The sequence below is a fragment of the Pleurodeles waltl genome, chromosome 4_2 (genome assembly GCF_031143425.1).
Source record: "Pleurodeles waltl isolate 20211129_DDA chromosome 4_2, aPleWal1.hap1.20221129, whole genome shotgun sequence".
Classification (NCBI taxonomy): domain Eukaryota; kingdom Metazoa; phylum Chordata; class Amphibia; order Caudata; family Salamandridae; genus Pleurodeles; species Pleurodeles waltl.
Genome location: NC_090443.1, coordinates 812439929 through 812452563, shown reverse-complemented (window position 1 = coordinate 812452563; position 12635 = coordinate 812439929). Strand labels below are relative to the sequence as shown.

Below are 12635 nucleotides of genomic sequence, written 5' to 3'. Positions count from 1 at the left end.
CCAATCCAGATGCTGCTCTCGTACAGGCAATACCCATGAGAGCATCACAGGAATTGGACGGAGTGGGTTGGTTTTGCGCTCCTAGGGGAACTGGAAGCCTTTACCTGCTGTTGTTGTCCACCCAGCAATGCAGCTGGGTTGGAGAGATATCAATGCGCATGTCAGTTTGGCTCAATAAAGGACCAAAGACACACAGTTCAAAGGTGCAGTGCAAAATTGAGACAATTTACTACTTGTGAGCATGTTTGTGAGTAGCATGCATGTTGGCACTGACTTGATACAGGCTGGGCTAGTGAGTACTGGCCCAACTGAGAGAAAGTTGGGTCAGGAATTAAGTTGCTTATGTGGACATGTAGCCTGTTGAGTTATGTTTTTGATGAGCAGCTGAAGGTGAGGTTTACTGACACTGAACCCGTGCTTTTAGTATTGGATATAAGTGTTGGTACTTCTACTCTCTTCATTTATGTATGATCATTATATTAGTGGATCACAAGCCCCATGTTTGCAAGCAGCTCGCTCAAAGATTTCTCCTTAATGTTAGAGTTATGACAGGATACTCAAGATTGGATTTAACCCTTATAAACTCAGCACTGGTGAGCAGATGGAGTCCTCTAGGCGAACCCATTAGGAATGTTCTAGCAGGCTAGAAAATAAGAATTTCAGGACTTAAATCCAGTAGAATTTCCATAATTGTTGGAAAATCTGTTGATACAAAACGAGACAGTAACATCAAGAAGGATCGAAATACCATAAACTCATGGAAGCTGGTATGCAAGAGGCTTTGTACACATTAGAATCTATTGACCTACATATAATTCTGTTCCCTTCTCTTCTACTAAACAAAATATATTTGCTCCAATCCAATGGGGACGTTGGTGTGTGTCAGTGTGGAATGGACTTTTGGGTTCCCTAAAGACAGTAAAGTGTGCTATCTTGTAGAGTTTGAGGTTGTTTTACAATGATAGCAATGACAACTTTTATTATATTACGTATTACAGTGGATCTTTGTCAACACCTATGCAAGGTAGATGTGATCAGTGGGTTCACATGGCATTTGAATTTCTGCTTTCTGTTTTTTACACGCAAAGTCATTAACGGTTTCAAGTTTATAGCTGAAGATTCAGAAGAACCGGTTTTGCAAGTCTGCATTGTATATATTCACAGCTCTTCGGAGGGCATAGATGTGCTGCGCTTATGTTTAACTTGGTGTGTCTCTTCTGTGTATACAAAGGAGATGACATCATTACCTTAATTACAAGGACAATGAAATGCATTAAGGTAGCTGATTTATTATTCAGCTATCTGGGGCAATTAAGGAAAAACAGAATCAAGAAAATAAAAACAGTTTTTAGCAGTCTGACATGATCGTGCCACACAGCCCAGCAGATTTTATTTATCAATATATTACTTTTTATATTTATATAGATATATATATATATATATTATATTTTTTTATTTTTTATTACTGAAAAAAAGGTTACACGGGCGTTATAGTTAGGAAATAGAATTAAACAAAACATAGAAATTAACTTAAAAAAACAAAGGCTACAGGGACGTTATAGTTAAGCTTACATTGCAAAAGTACCAGACCATAGAAATTCACCCGCCCTAGGGTAACAATAACTCGCGTCCCTGCCCTGCACAGTTATCTGATCAATAATTTTACTGCAGATGTTACAGTGACATTATCAATGATGCTATCAAAGATGTCAGGAGTGCTTTACTTTGTGGGATAGTTAGCAGTGCATGGTGAGGCATGGCTCCCAACCCCTTTAACAGCCCAACCCTGTACTGCGCCTTCAGCCGTGCGCAGCGTACCAACCAAACTCCACACGGCATCCCTCCCCAGGGTGATCTCAGCCTCAGAGACCCCATCCCCCAGAGCCCAGCCTAAACATTTTAATTTTTTGGGGGGACGGGGTGCCGCGCAGCCCCCATCCCCTGGCCAGTCTCAGCCCGGCGACCCCATCCCTGAGGCCTGGCCTAGACATTTAATTTTATGGTTGGAAAGGGGCTGTGCAGCCCCCCTCCCCTGGCCAATTTTGGCCACAGGGACCCCATCCCCTGGGGCCTGGCCTAATTATTTAAATCTTTGTGGGGGAAGGGAGCTGCCTGGCCCCCATCACCAAGGACAATCTCAGCCCCGGTGATCCCATAACCTGGGGCCCAATCATGTGGCCAGACGGCCCTTGTGCATTGTATTTATTAGACCTGGGTAGTTGGTGGTCCCCTGGGCTGCTGGGGGGGGCTAGGCAGCCCCCCCCCACATTGTAATTATTAGCCCCAGGGAGGTGGCAGTCCTTCGGGCTGCAGGGGGACCGTGCGCTCAAACCACATTCATTTTAGAAAACTACCCCAGGGAGGTCGCGGTCCTCGGGCTGCGGAGGAACAGGCGGACCCACCACCTTACTTTTATGGAGGTGCCCCAGGGAGGTGGCAGCCCGCAGGGCAGTGGGGGGGTCAAAGTGCCCCTCACATTAGTTTTATATAGGTGCAGCGCATTACTTTTGATTAAAGCCCCAGGGAGGTGGCGGCCCCCGGTGCTGTGAGGGCTGCGCGGCCCCTCGCATTAGATAGAGATATGTGCCCAAGGGAGCTGGCAGTCCCCAGGGCTGTGGTTGAGCAGAGCAGCCCCCTGCATTACAATGGCAATGCCCCCGGGACTTAGCCCACCCAGCGGCTTCAGCATTGTCAAGCGTGGGAGCCCAAGCTTGCTTTTTTTTTTAACTTTTTGTTAGATCTGCAGATCCATTGCAACTTACGGCGAAAAATGTAAACCAAAAAAATGCTTTTTGGCTCTGGGGGTGTCCCTCTGGGACCCCAGCACCACAGTTGTCCCTACCCTGGCCCCTTTTGTTGTTATTCGTGTTTTTTTCTGGGACACGGCTGAAGCTGTGTCCCTAGATGGCTGCCAACACTTCCTTGTTGATGTGTTGGCAGTCAATCAGATCGCAGCACGAGATCGGGAGGGTTTGCGAAGCCTTTGCGTCCCTATACATACAGATTTTGATTTTTTAAATTACTCAAAAACTACTGAACGGATTTACAGCAAGTGACAAAAAGGTTGCTTTATGGACTAAGGGCTACCTTTTTGCCAAATTTGGTGGAAATCTGTCCAGTGGTTCAGGCGCTATCTCTGTTCAAAGTCCCTGTGGAAAAATGAATGGGGAAAAAACATTTTTGGATCCCCCCTTTTTCTCACCCCCGCTTGATGGATCACCCCAAAACTTTCCAGGCAGCAGCGCATGTGTACGTTGAATTTATTTAGAAAATGTTTGAAGATTCGTCAACAGGCGCCTAAGATATAGGGAGGTAAAAAAGCACCTTTTCTATAGAGACTAGGTCCTAACTATAACTACCTAGGGGTGACCGCCACTAGGTGAAATATACATACAGTAATACTACCAGCCTCTTCTTCTGCTGAAAGCTGCAGTGGGTGGGGGAAACCTTTGCAGCAAGTGGCCTGAATATTACAGCACTTGGTTCACCTTATCTAACTGAGGAAATACTAAGAACCTGATTTAGAGTTTGGCGGAGGGAGTTACTGTGTCACAAATGTGACGGATATCCCATTCGCCCTATTACAATTCCATTGTAGCCTCTGCAACTTGTAATATGGGGGACAGGATATCAGTCATGTTTCTGACAGAGTTGCCCCTCTGCCAAACTGTAAACCAGGCCCTAAATCCACTGGTTAATTTTAATTGATAAAAAATAGTATGATAGAGGGATCTACACTCATGGGCACTCATCCAGTAATTTCACAATTTTCAGTTACTGCTCAACTGTAAGACAAGTCTTTAATCATTATTGTTTGCTCGGCCATCAGACACTACGGATATTGGAAGATTGGGTGCAGGTTACAGAAAAAAGCCACTTAAGCATAGATAGGCATATCTATCTGCTGGAGTTGTAACTATGCGCCCTTAATAATCTCCTAGGGCTCATTGGTTAATGTTTAATAAATATATGCAGGGGCCCAGAGTTTTTCTTAGGAGCCCTATGTCAGCATCATTGAAAGCTGTGTACCTAGTCTTGGTTTTACCTTGAACCTCTTTTTTTCCATCATTCTGAATTTCATCTCTTTATCTCAGTCTTGCTTTGGGTCAAAGTCTGATGCAGAAAAATCATTCCTGAACCTCAATAATGACTGCCAGTGCCTGCCACCTGAACAAATTAAGCGCTACCGGGGCCTCTTGTAGTATCTATGGCTCAAGAATTAAATGACTTTTAAGGTGAATCAAACAACACCCCAGTTGTTTGTGCCTGCCCACTGGAATATGACAAAGTTAGTCCGCGAATAAAGACACCGCCTTGTGAAAAGAAATGAGGGGAGGATTGCACCAAATTAAAATAATTTTGAGAAGGGCAGAAAAGGAGTGTAGAATACCATGCACCGAGTTCATGCAGCTAGGCACGTGAGCTGAACAATCAACAGCGACTAAAGATTTAGTAAATGTATAGGGCACACTAACTATTAGTCCGGCATTAGAATACTAGCTCTGAAAGGGTATGTTATGTTTTCTAATAAAACGTGTGTTTTTCACTATAAACAGAGAGTGCAGGATTAGAGGGGGTGTGGTAGATTTATTCTGTGCTATGTCTGAAAGATGTATCTTGTTAACAACTTTATAGAAGAAGACTCTCTCTTCGAGATCTGAGGATGCTGGGCTGCATATCTGAATTCCAATTTCCTGAAAAACACAATAGCTAGCCTCAAAAGGGATAAGGTATTAGAGGAAAGGTGTGGGTGGTGTGAATATATGAGGCTCGGCCTTTTTCCTAGCACAGATAGACTGACATTGTGATACCAGATTCAACTTATACCTCAAAAACAGAAATACATTAAATAAAGAACATGCTCGGTCGCCCTATTGTTTATATTTGCCCTTAACGCATAAAACATAATTTGAGTTTTCTTATCTTATCATTTTAATTCATATTTAAAATAATTAGTAAGGTGTGAAGGAATTAGCTTTTCCTGTGGATGTTTTTGAATTCCAAATATAGGATTTTTCTGGGGTGGTAATCTTGGAAAGCGCTCGGAATGTTGTACTGGGGATGTGTCTGCTGAAATGGTAACGTTAAGGCTTGTCATACAGGTGTAATTAAATCTTCCACGTCGAGACTGTGCTATTACTATCTACCAAAGCACTTGCACATCGAAGGCATTAGAGAAACACCTCGAGAACGAGATACTCGCAGGGGTGGGCTCTCCCTTCTTGTGAATGTTTTTAGCAATACCCCTGCATGTTTTCTATCCTGGATGATCTCGTTCGAAGCACGTTGGAAATAAATTTAAAGGAATGTGACGCTGCCCTCCTAATTGCAGTTTTTACAGTCCCGCATGATGAATTAGTTCAGTGTTGGTGCTCTGCCAGGACGACTTGATTGATAATATCTGTCTCAAATGTCACCCGGAGAGAATAGAACAAAACCTCAGTGGGCTCGGTGCAATGCAGCTGTCTCGCGCAGCTCTAGTTTCCCTGCCCCATTGACGTCATCGCGGGGTTTCAAACCAGTCCAGTGTGTCTAGTAAAGCGGCAGAAGCCGCAGAAAGGGGGAGGTTGATTCAGAGCTCAAGGTTCATTCAGCGAGGAGGGCGTTGTTTGCTCTTTTCAGCTGCGAGAGGCTGCCTTAAAACGCCAGCCCTCCTCTGACATATTTGAAATTGGATTATGTTTGCAATTGTGCTGCACCTACACGTTTTAAAAATGCCGCTTCATAAAGCAATTATGCAGTTATTAGACAATCAAACATAAGCGCCAATTCGTCTATCTGGTGCTGTTTTAACCTTGAACAAAAAAGGGTACCAGCGTGTTTTGGCAAAATAAATGATGTTCCTGGTATTTTCTGCCAGGTAACACGAATTCTGAAAGCATGTATGTCTCTGTTTTGAGCCTAGTTGATGCACTTTTCCACCCGCACGATATATCTAAACGTGTATTAGTGTTTGGCATTTTTGTTTTGTATAAGTGTTAGACTTTGGGTTTGGGGAAACCAGAATGGAATCCCGGCATCAGCTCAGACTCCCGTGATTCTGGTAAAATCACTTAATCCCCCCTTGCCGCAAAACCTGTGAAACATTGTGATGTTCGTGTGAAGGCTCCCATAGCAACCACAACATGTTTGGCGTCAGTGACCCCAAAGCTCCTTCCTGTACCGTGGTCTTGGAATTTTAATGTATGTTTTTACTTACTTCGCTGCATGCAAATATTTTTACGATACGTTGCTTCTTCAGGACAAATGACTTATGTGTCTGTGTATGTAAGCACAGCATGCATAAGTACCCGAAGAATGCTTTCGGAAGGCTGACGTGCGCGTGAAAGGTGGAAAACCTGTTTTTCATCTAAAATGTTTTTCGTTTGAGAGATGGACAGGCAATTCCAAAGAAGCGAATGAGTTACCACAGCTGACGCCATGATAATACCATACGTCAATATTTCTTCAGGAACGTACTAACTGAAATACAAATAATGACTTCATATTATGAAAAATAAAGGACAGGAAGGTTCCATCACATTCCCCCTGAGATGGTCTGATATACTGAGGACAGTAACGAGCCTCAGAATTCACTGCTGGACGTTTTGGACATGCGTAGTATGACGTGCCCCAGTCGTATGTTATAAGGATATTGAAAGTCACAGAGAAGTTCTGTGATACCATAAAGTGATGTAGTCGCCAGTTAGGGGTTCTTAATTCCTTATAATCAGGGCTGGCTGGCTATTCTGTCACTCTTGCATTCCGCCAGTAGCTGCAGGTTGTGAGTCTCAGCGAGGGATAGACCGCTGCGACACAACCAGGTTTCCGGGGCTGCATTATATTTGCGGCCTCCTGCTTTATGGCGCTAGCTTAAACATTTTTGACTGCACTTATTTTGATTTCCACCCAGCCCAGTCTTGCTTTTATACAGCCCCCGTGACTCATTCGATGTCTGTATCCTCGCAGCTCTTTCCTTAGTTGCCAAGTAAGTCCCTGTCATATTTTGCTCCTTCAGCTATTAGTGGCTTTTTAGCCAAGATCCCTTTGCAGTGCTAAAATCTAGAGTGTAAAACCTAAACGGCAAGTCGCAAAATGCAACATTTTGTTGGCTGAAAAGCGGGGACTGGCTGAAGGTGTCACATTAGACATAGGGCCTATTGTAAACTATGGGACAGTAGTTTCCCATGAAAAAAAACACAAATCTGCTTTGGCCAAAGTATTAGGTTTGATCTGGAAGAAAAAGATTTTAAAAGAACTTGAGTTAAACTGCCAGGCTGAACATTTTGTTTAAATTTTTAGGAAAACAGTGAACAATAACATATATTGTAGTGTTTAGATCCCGCCTGTGACAGCACATATGTGCTGCTTTCGCTCCCAAGAGATATTGCATACAACAAGTGGCTTGCATCCCTCCCTTGCTTAGCATTCATTGGCTTCATTGTTACTCTTATTTGCTGCCTTCTAATTGGCCAGCACTTGCTGGCTTCACTTCTTCTGCTTTTGGCTGAATCATGGATGAAGTTCTGATTGCTTCTGCTTGATTGCTGTCCTTCCGCTAATCATGTCATCTGAGGTACTACTTTTATTTTTAATTTTTCCTTGTCGTCCTTGTTGAGCCTCTTGCTATTTGTAACCTTTTTACACATACGTCAATGAAGCTCTTTTTCCTTTGAAAGGTATGTTTGTTGCGACAACAGATGTTATCTGCTTCTATTGTGATAACAGATGTAATCTGTTTTCAAATGTATTTTCACCAAAACATACAGGGGCGCAATTGCTTTCTTTATATGACAGGATGTTTTTGCCATGGGTCACATTTTTTACCTTTTCAACGCATGGGGAGATGAACTGATTTGCTCAAAATCATAGGGGTGTTGTACTGAGACCCAACAAGCATTGGCAAAGCCAATGGGTTTCACCTTTAAGACTGTTCTGCCAGTCTGAGCTTTATTCACTCTTGGAACAGAGAAAAGCAGAACTTTTCCAGAGTGAAGGGTCTGCATGGGAGTCTAAACCTCAAGTAACGATGATACCTAGGACTTCTCCATTCCATAAAATGTTCTATGCATCAAGCATAGGATCATAAATTGAATTCTCTGCTTAGTAGCGAGTCAGTGTAAGCAAACCCACAATGCATTGATATGATGATTTCTGTTCAAACTGTATGCACCTGTCCTCCTGTAACTGTAAATTTTGAACCTTTTGCTGTTAATGAACTAATAGTAATGCCTACATAATATGGGTTACAATAGCCCAGCCTAGATAGCACACCTGAGGCTACAACCGACCTATGATAAGTGGGGAGGATGCCAAGGGCTGTTTTTTAGGACCTTCCGTTCATAGAAGGACTAAGCCACCACAGATTTATCATGAGTTGCCATGCTCAGCTGTAAGTCCAGTTCAAAACCAGAACATTTTACTGATTTGATTGGAACTGGGGGTACCCCATTTAGATCAGCCACAAGAGAGAGGACTATAAATCTGGATGTTTCCCTACCACTAACAACTCTGTCTTGTTGACATTTAGTTGAAAAAAATAATTGTTAGTTATTCCGTCCTTAACATTTGGGTAAGATGTTTGCAGAGATCAGGGCCTGCTTATCAAGGGGGCTTATTATTTGAGTATCATCAGCATATGAAATTAAATTGCAATGCAACCAAAAGATTTACCTCTGCTGTTGTCTGTTACCAACATACAAAAAATTGTTCTTCTAGGGATCATTCAAACAATGTTTCTGACAATGGCTCAATACAAACAAAAATGAGAAACATACATGATCTCCTCCTCCTGATGCCATGCTCCTGCCCGTTCACACACATCATACATCGGGAGAGGACTGGAGAGGAAAGTTGAGGCTGCAGGGTTGTTTGATGGTGAAGCCCTCTAACTCTTAACTCTCAACTCATGGGACCGTCCAATTTCACTATATGTCTCTCAGCTTTACCTCACACCACCAGCACTGCAAGCTCCGTGGCCATTTGGTTTGAGGGCCACTACGGACAACACCGCTGCGGTTTTGTCCGGTACCGTTTCTGTTGGTCCGGCCAGCCACCTCTGTATCTGGTTTGCCCGTGGAGACAGGTGGGTACTGGTGCATGGCAGGGCAGTAGGACAGGGCTGCGGGCGCAGCTGCTGTGTGGAGTTGTGCTGAGTCATATCGAACTGTGTACTGTGCTAAAAAAGCTTAAACCTCAACCATTAAACATCGGACATTAAGCGACACCCTTTGTAGTTTGGTGTGGGTGCAGGCAGTGACTTTGACAAGACCGGGGTGGATAAGTGCCATCACTGGAGCTGTTTTGCTGTTTTACTACATTTGACAAGTAGCACTGTTGAACTGTTGTTGCTTGGTGATACTCTGCCTGCACTACTGACTTTAGTATCACTAGCCTGGGATGGGACTATGTCCTCCAGCCTGTTCAGTGCAGGTCTGGACTAGGGCCAGGCATTTGTTGTGACAAAAATCTGCCCAGCTAGTCCTTTGATAGTTCAGCAGGCCTGGAGGAGGCTGGGGTAGGTCTTCTCCTCTGGTCTCTCTGTGGTCTCTTTGTGGCCTAGTGGTACATATTTACCTCACAGCTTGTCTTACAGTTTTCTGTGACCTGCCCTTTGATTGGCTTGATCAGTTTGTCCCCCTACTAGGGAAAAGGAAGATTGTGTCTGGTGCTATAATTGGGACCACAACCACTGCGATGACCATGAAATCCACTTTTGACTCCTTGGTACGCGCAGTGAGTGTTTTGTCAAAGGGAGCTGGATCTTACTGAGAGACATCTTTCTTTGGAAGAAGTGAGGGGGGACCTACTGGCCCACAAGGATTCTGCTAGCTCCATCAACCATGTGGGGCTAATGAAGGGACTGATAGTTCTGGATCTCAAAGTTCCCCACCCTTGATAGACACTGATCGCTCAGCCCTGGGTGATAGTTCACCCCCCACAGAACTGCCAGTGTAAAGAAAGAAGGGTGGGACCCAGTATAAAAAAGGGGCAGTAGACTCTCGGGGCCTACAACAAAGGTGAACACTCCAATTCCAGGATGCATTTACACTGCTACGGATGAGAAATGTACTAGAATGGAATATTTATTTAAGATGTATCTCAAGCCAGTACATAAGCATCTAGACGCCATTGGGAAAAATGTGGGCAATTTATTATGCTTTTTGAAAAAATGCTTTTGAACCTGAGGTGTCTCTGGTACCTTTGAATCCTTGCGGCACTATTGGCAACATTGGCAATGCAGATAGATTAGGTCATGCTGCTACTTCCTCCAAATCTACTGTTCCAACCCGAGTGGTCAGAGTAGGGGAGGGTTAAGCCAGCACAGTGTCAAATTAGATGAACATCAGACAGACAGTCAATTGATTTGACAGCCCCCACACCCACTCAGCCCCTCTTGTATACAGGGCTAGTGACATCTTCAGGACAGTTACGCACCAAAGCAGTGGGAGAGCGGACTACTAGCAGGGATACAGCAATGAGGGAGATGATGAAGACTCATAGGGGTGCTCCTAATAGGGAAATACAAGTTTTAAATCTTCCACAGGCAGCGTGCCCATATGTGTTAATCCTAGAAAATGTTCCCAGGCCAACACAGACCCAGGTTGAGAGCACAGGCCAGTTGATCCTAAATCTTTTATATTGGTTAACGAAAATCAAAGGTCTTGATGACATTCTGTTAAAACACATCTTGATGGCAAGAAGGGTGGATTGGGCTGGGCCATCACAAAAAATGAACCCCGGCGACTGTGTAGTGGTTAATTTTGATAATCCGAGAATTGTAGCAAACATTTTAAAGCAGCTTTCCTCCCCTTCCATAAGAACTGACCATATATCCGTTCTTCCTTTAGGATTCCTTTATAAGCCCCATATTGTTCCTTCACTCATCAGTGCTGAAGGTAGATTGATTCCCAGAGCCCGTAATGTATGCTATTGTGTGTCTTGTTTAGTTGAGTAATAGTAATAGATACCCCCCTTTAAAGGGGTCCGGATGTCTGCAATTGACTGATTCCTCAACTGAAGGCTGAGGATTCTGGAAGGAGAGGGGTAGACAGACGCAGGCACTGATGGATACCAATGCAGTCCCTAACTCTAGTGTTTTTATTAAGGTTTTATCCTGAAACATCACAGGCTTATCTTGCGTGTATTGTGGCCAGAAACTGGAATCTGTTAATTGTGAATTACTACAATAACTGTTTTAATCATAATGCTGTACAAGTAGTGGGAGCCCTTAAGACTACCTTGTGGTTTATTAGAATGATAACACTAATGCCCTGAAGCTAGTGTGGGTGAGAGACATTAATGCACACTATTGTCTAAAGTTTGGAAAGCCAGGATGCAAATGAATAAATAGTCAGGAGGATACCCTAATTCACTGCGAACATAGTGAGTTTGACAATTCCTTCAGTAGCTTGGTGGTGAAGTTTAATCTCACTATGCTGAATAAGGTGCTGGACCCCTGAGGTTTTCTTGCTCCAACTTTCTGGGGGGGCTGCCAGTGAAACTACTATTGATTAAATTGTAGCATCAGAATAACTAGGCACCTGTTTGATGGACTTTTGGGTCGCGTTCACTGGTTTTAGTGACCACTCTGCATTGTCTTGTAGCATGGAGATAGAAGGGGTAGTCAAGCATTGCACCAGGGTGGGATTTAAACTGGTGTTGGGTAAGAAAAATGGCTTTATGGTCAAATGGGATAAGGTGAATAAAACAAACCTCCTCCCAAGCATTGTTAATTGTGGCCAGACTGAGGTTTTCGTGTGCATGGATTTTTAAATCTCTCCACTGTTGGTTATTTTGACTTTTCTTGCTATTATAACCAATGTTAAACTTGCAGTGTAGTGTGAAAGACATCCTGCAGAGTCACACTCTTCGGACTGTTCGACTCTTCCTGTGCAAAAACCATGGCTGATTTACACCTGGCCCTGCTTACCGATCCTAAAGACAGAGAATGCACTAGACGAGCATGTGTTTCTTATAAGAAGGCTCGCAAACTCAGGGTAAAGCAGGTGAAGGAGAAAGCCTGAGAGGACCTTCGGACAAGCAGTATGTCCAACCTCTTCTGAGGTTCACATATAGGAATCAAGGTGGATTGAGCATTTTCAATTATATATTCTAGTGAGTCTATGCCTCCTGACAGTGGGGACATGGTTGATGGTGACATGGTTGCAGTCCCTTTGGTTTTGGAACTAACAGAGGTGAGGAGGGCCTTTGGTGAATGCAGTAGTGGCAAGGCCCCCTGGTCCTGATGGGGCCCCAGTTGAGATCTTTTTTTAACTGCCAAGCTCTGTGGGCTCCATTGCTCACGAATATGCTGAATGCAATTTCAAGGGTGGGTCCTCTGGCCACTTGGAAACAACCAAGTATTGTACCAATTTACAAAAAGGGAGATAAGTCAAACCCTAAGAATTATAGACCTATCTCACTACTTGATTCCACCTCCAAGGTGAGGGGAGAATACTGCACAGATTGGAGGATTGGGCTGAGGCAAACATTCTGGCAGACACCAAGTATGGTTTTAAGAAAGGGATTGGCACCATTGATCAATGTTTAAATTTAAGCATGCTAATAGGTAAATATACCATTGCTAAGAAGAGCACTATATTTTTTGCTTTTATTTACCTAACAGCCGCATTTGACTGTGTTTTACACTCAAA

At 43.7% G+C, this 12635-nt stretch overlaps 1 protein-coding gene across 3 annotated transcripts in view; it reads left to right on the top strand.

The window, feature by feature from the left end:
* Positions 1–12635, top strand: part of PDE4B (phosphodiesterase 4B) — a 1531620-nt gene that overhangs the window by 1214212 nt on the left and 304773 nt on the right. The window lies entirely within an intron of this gene.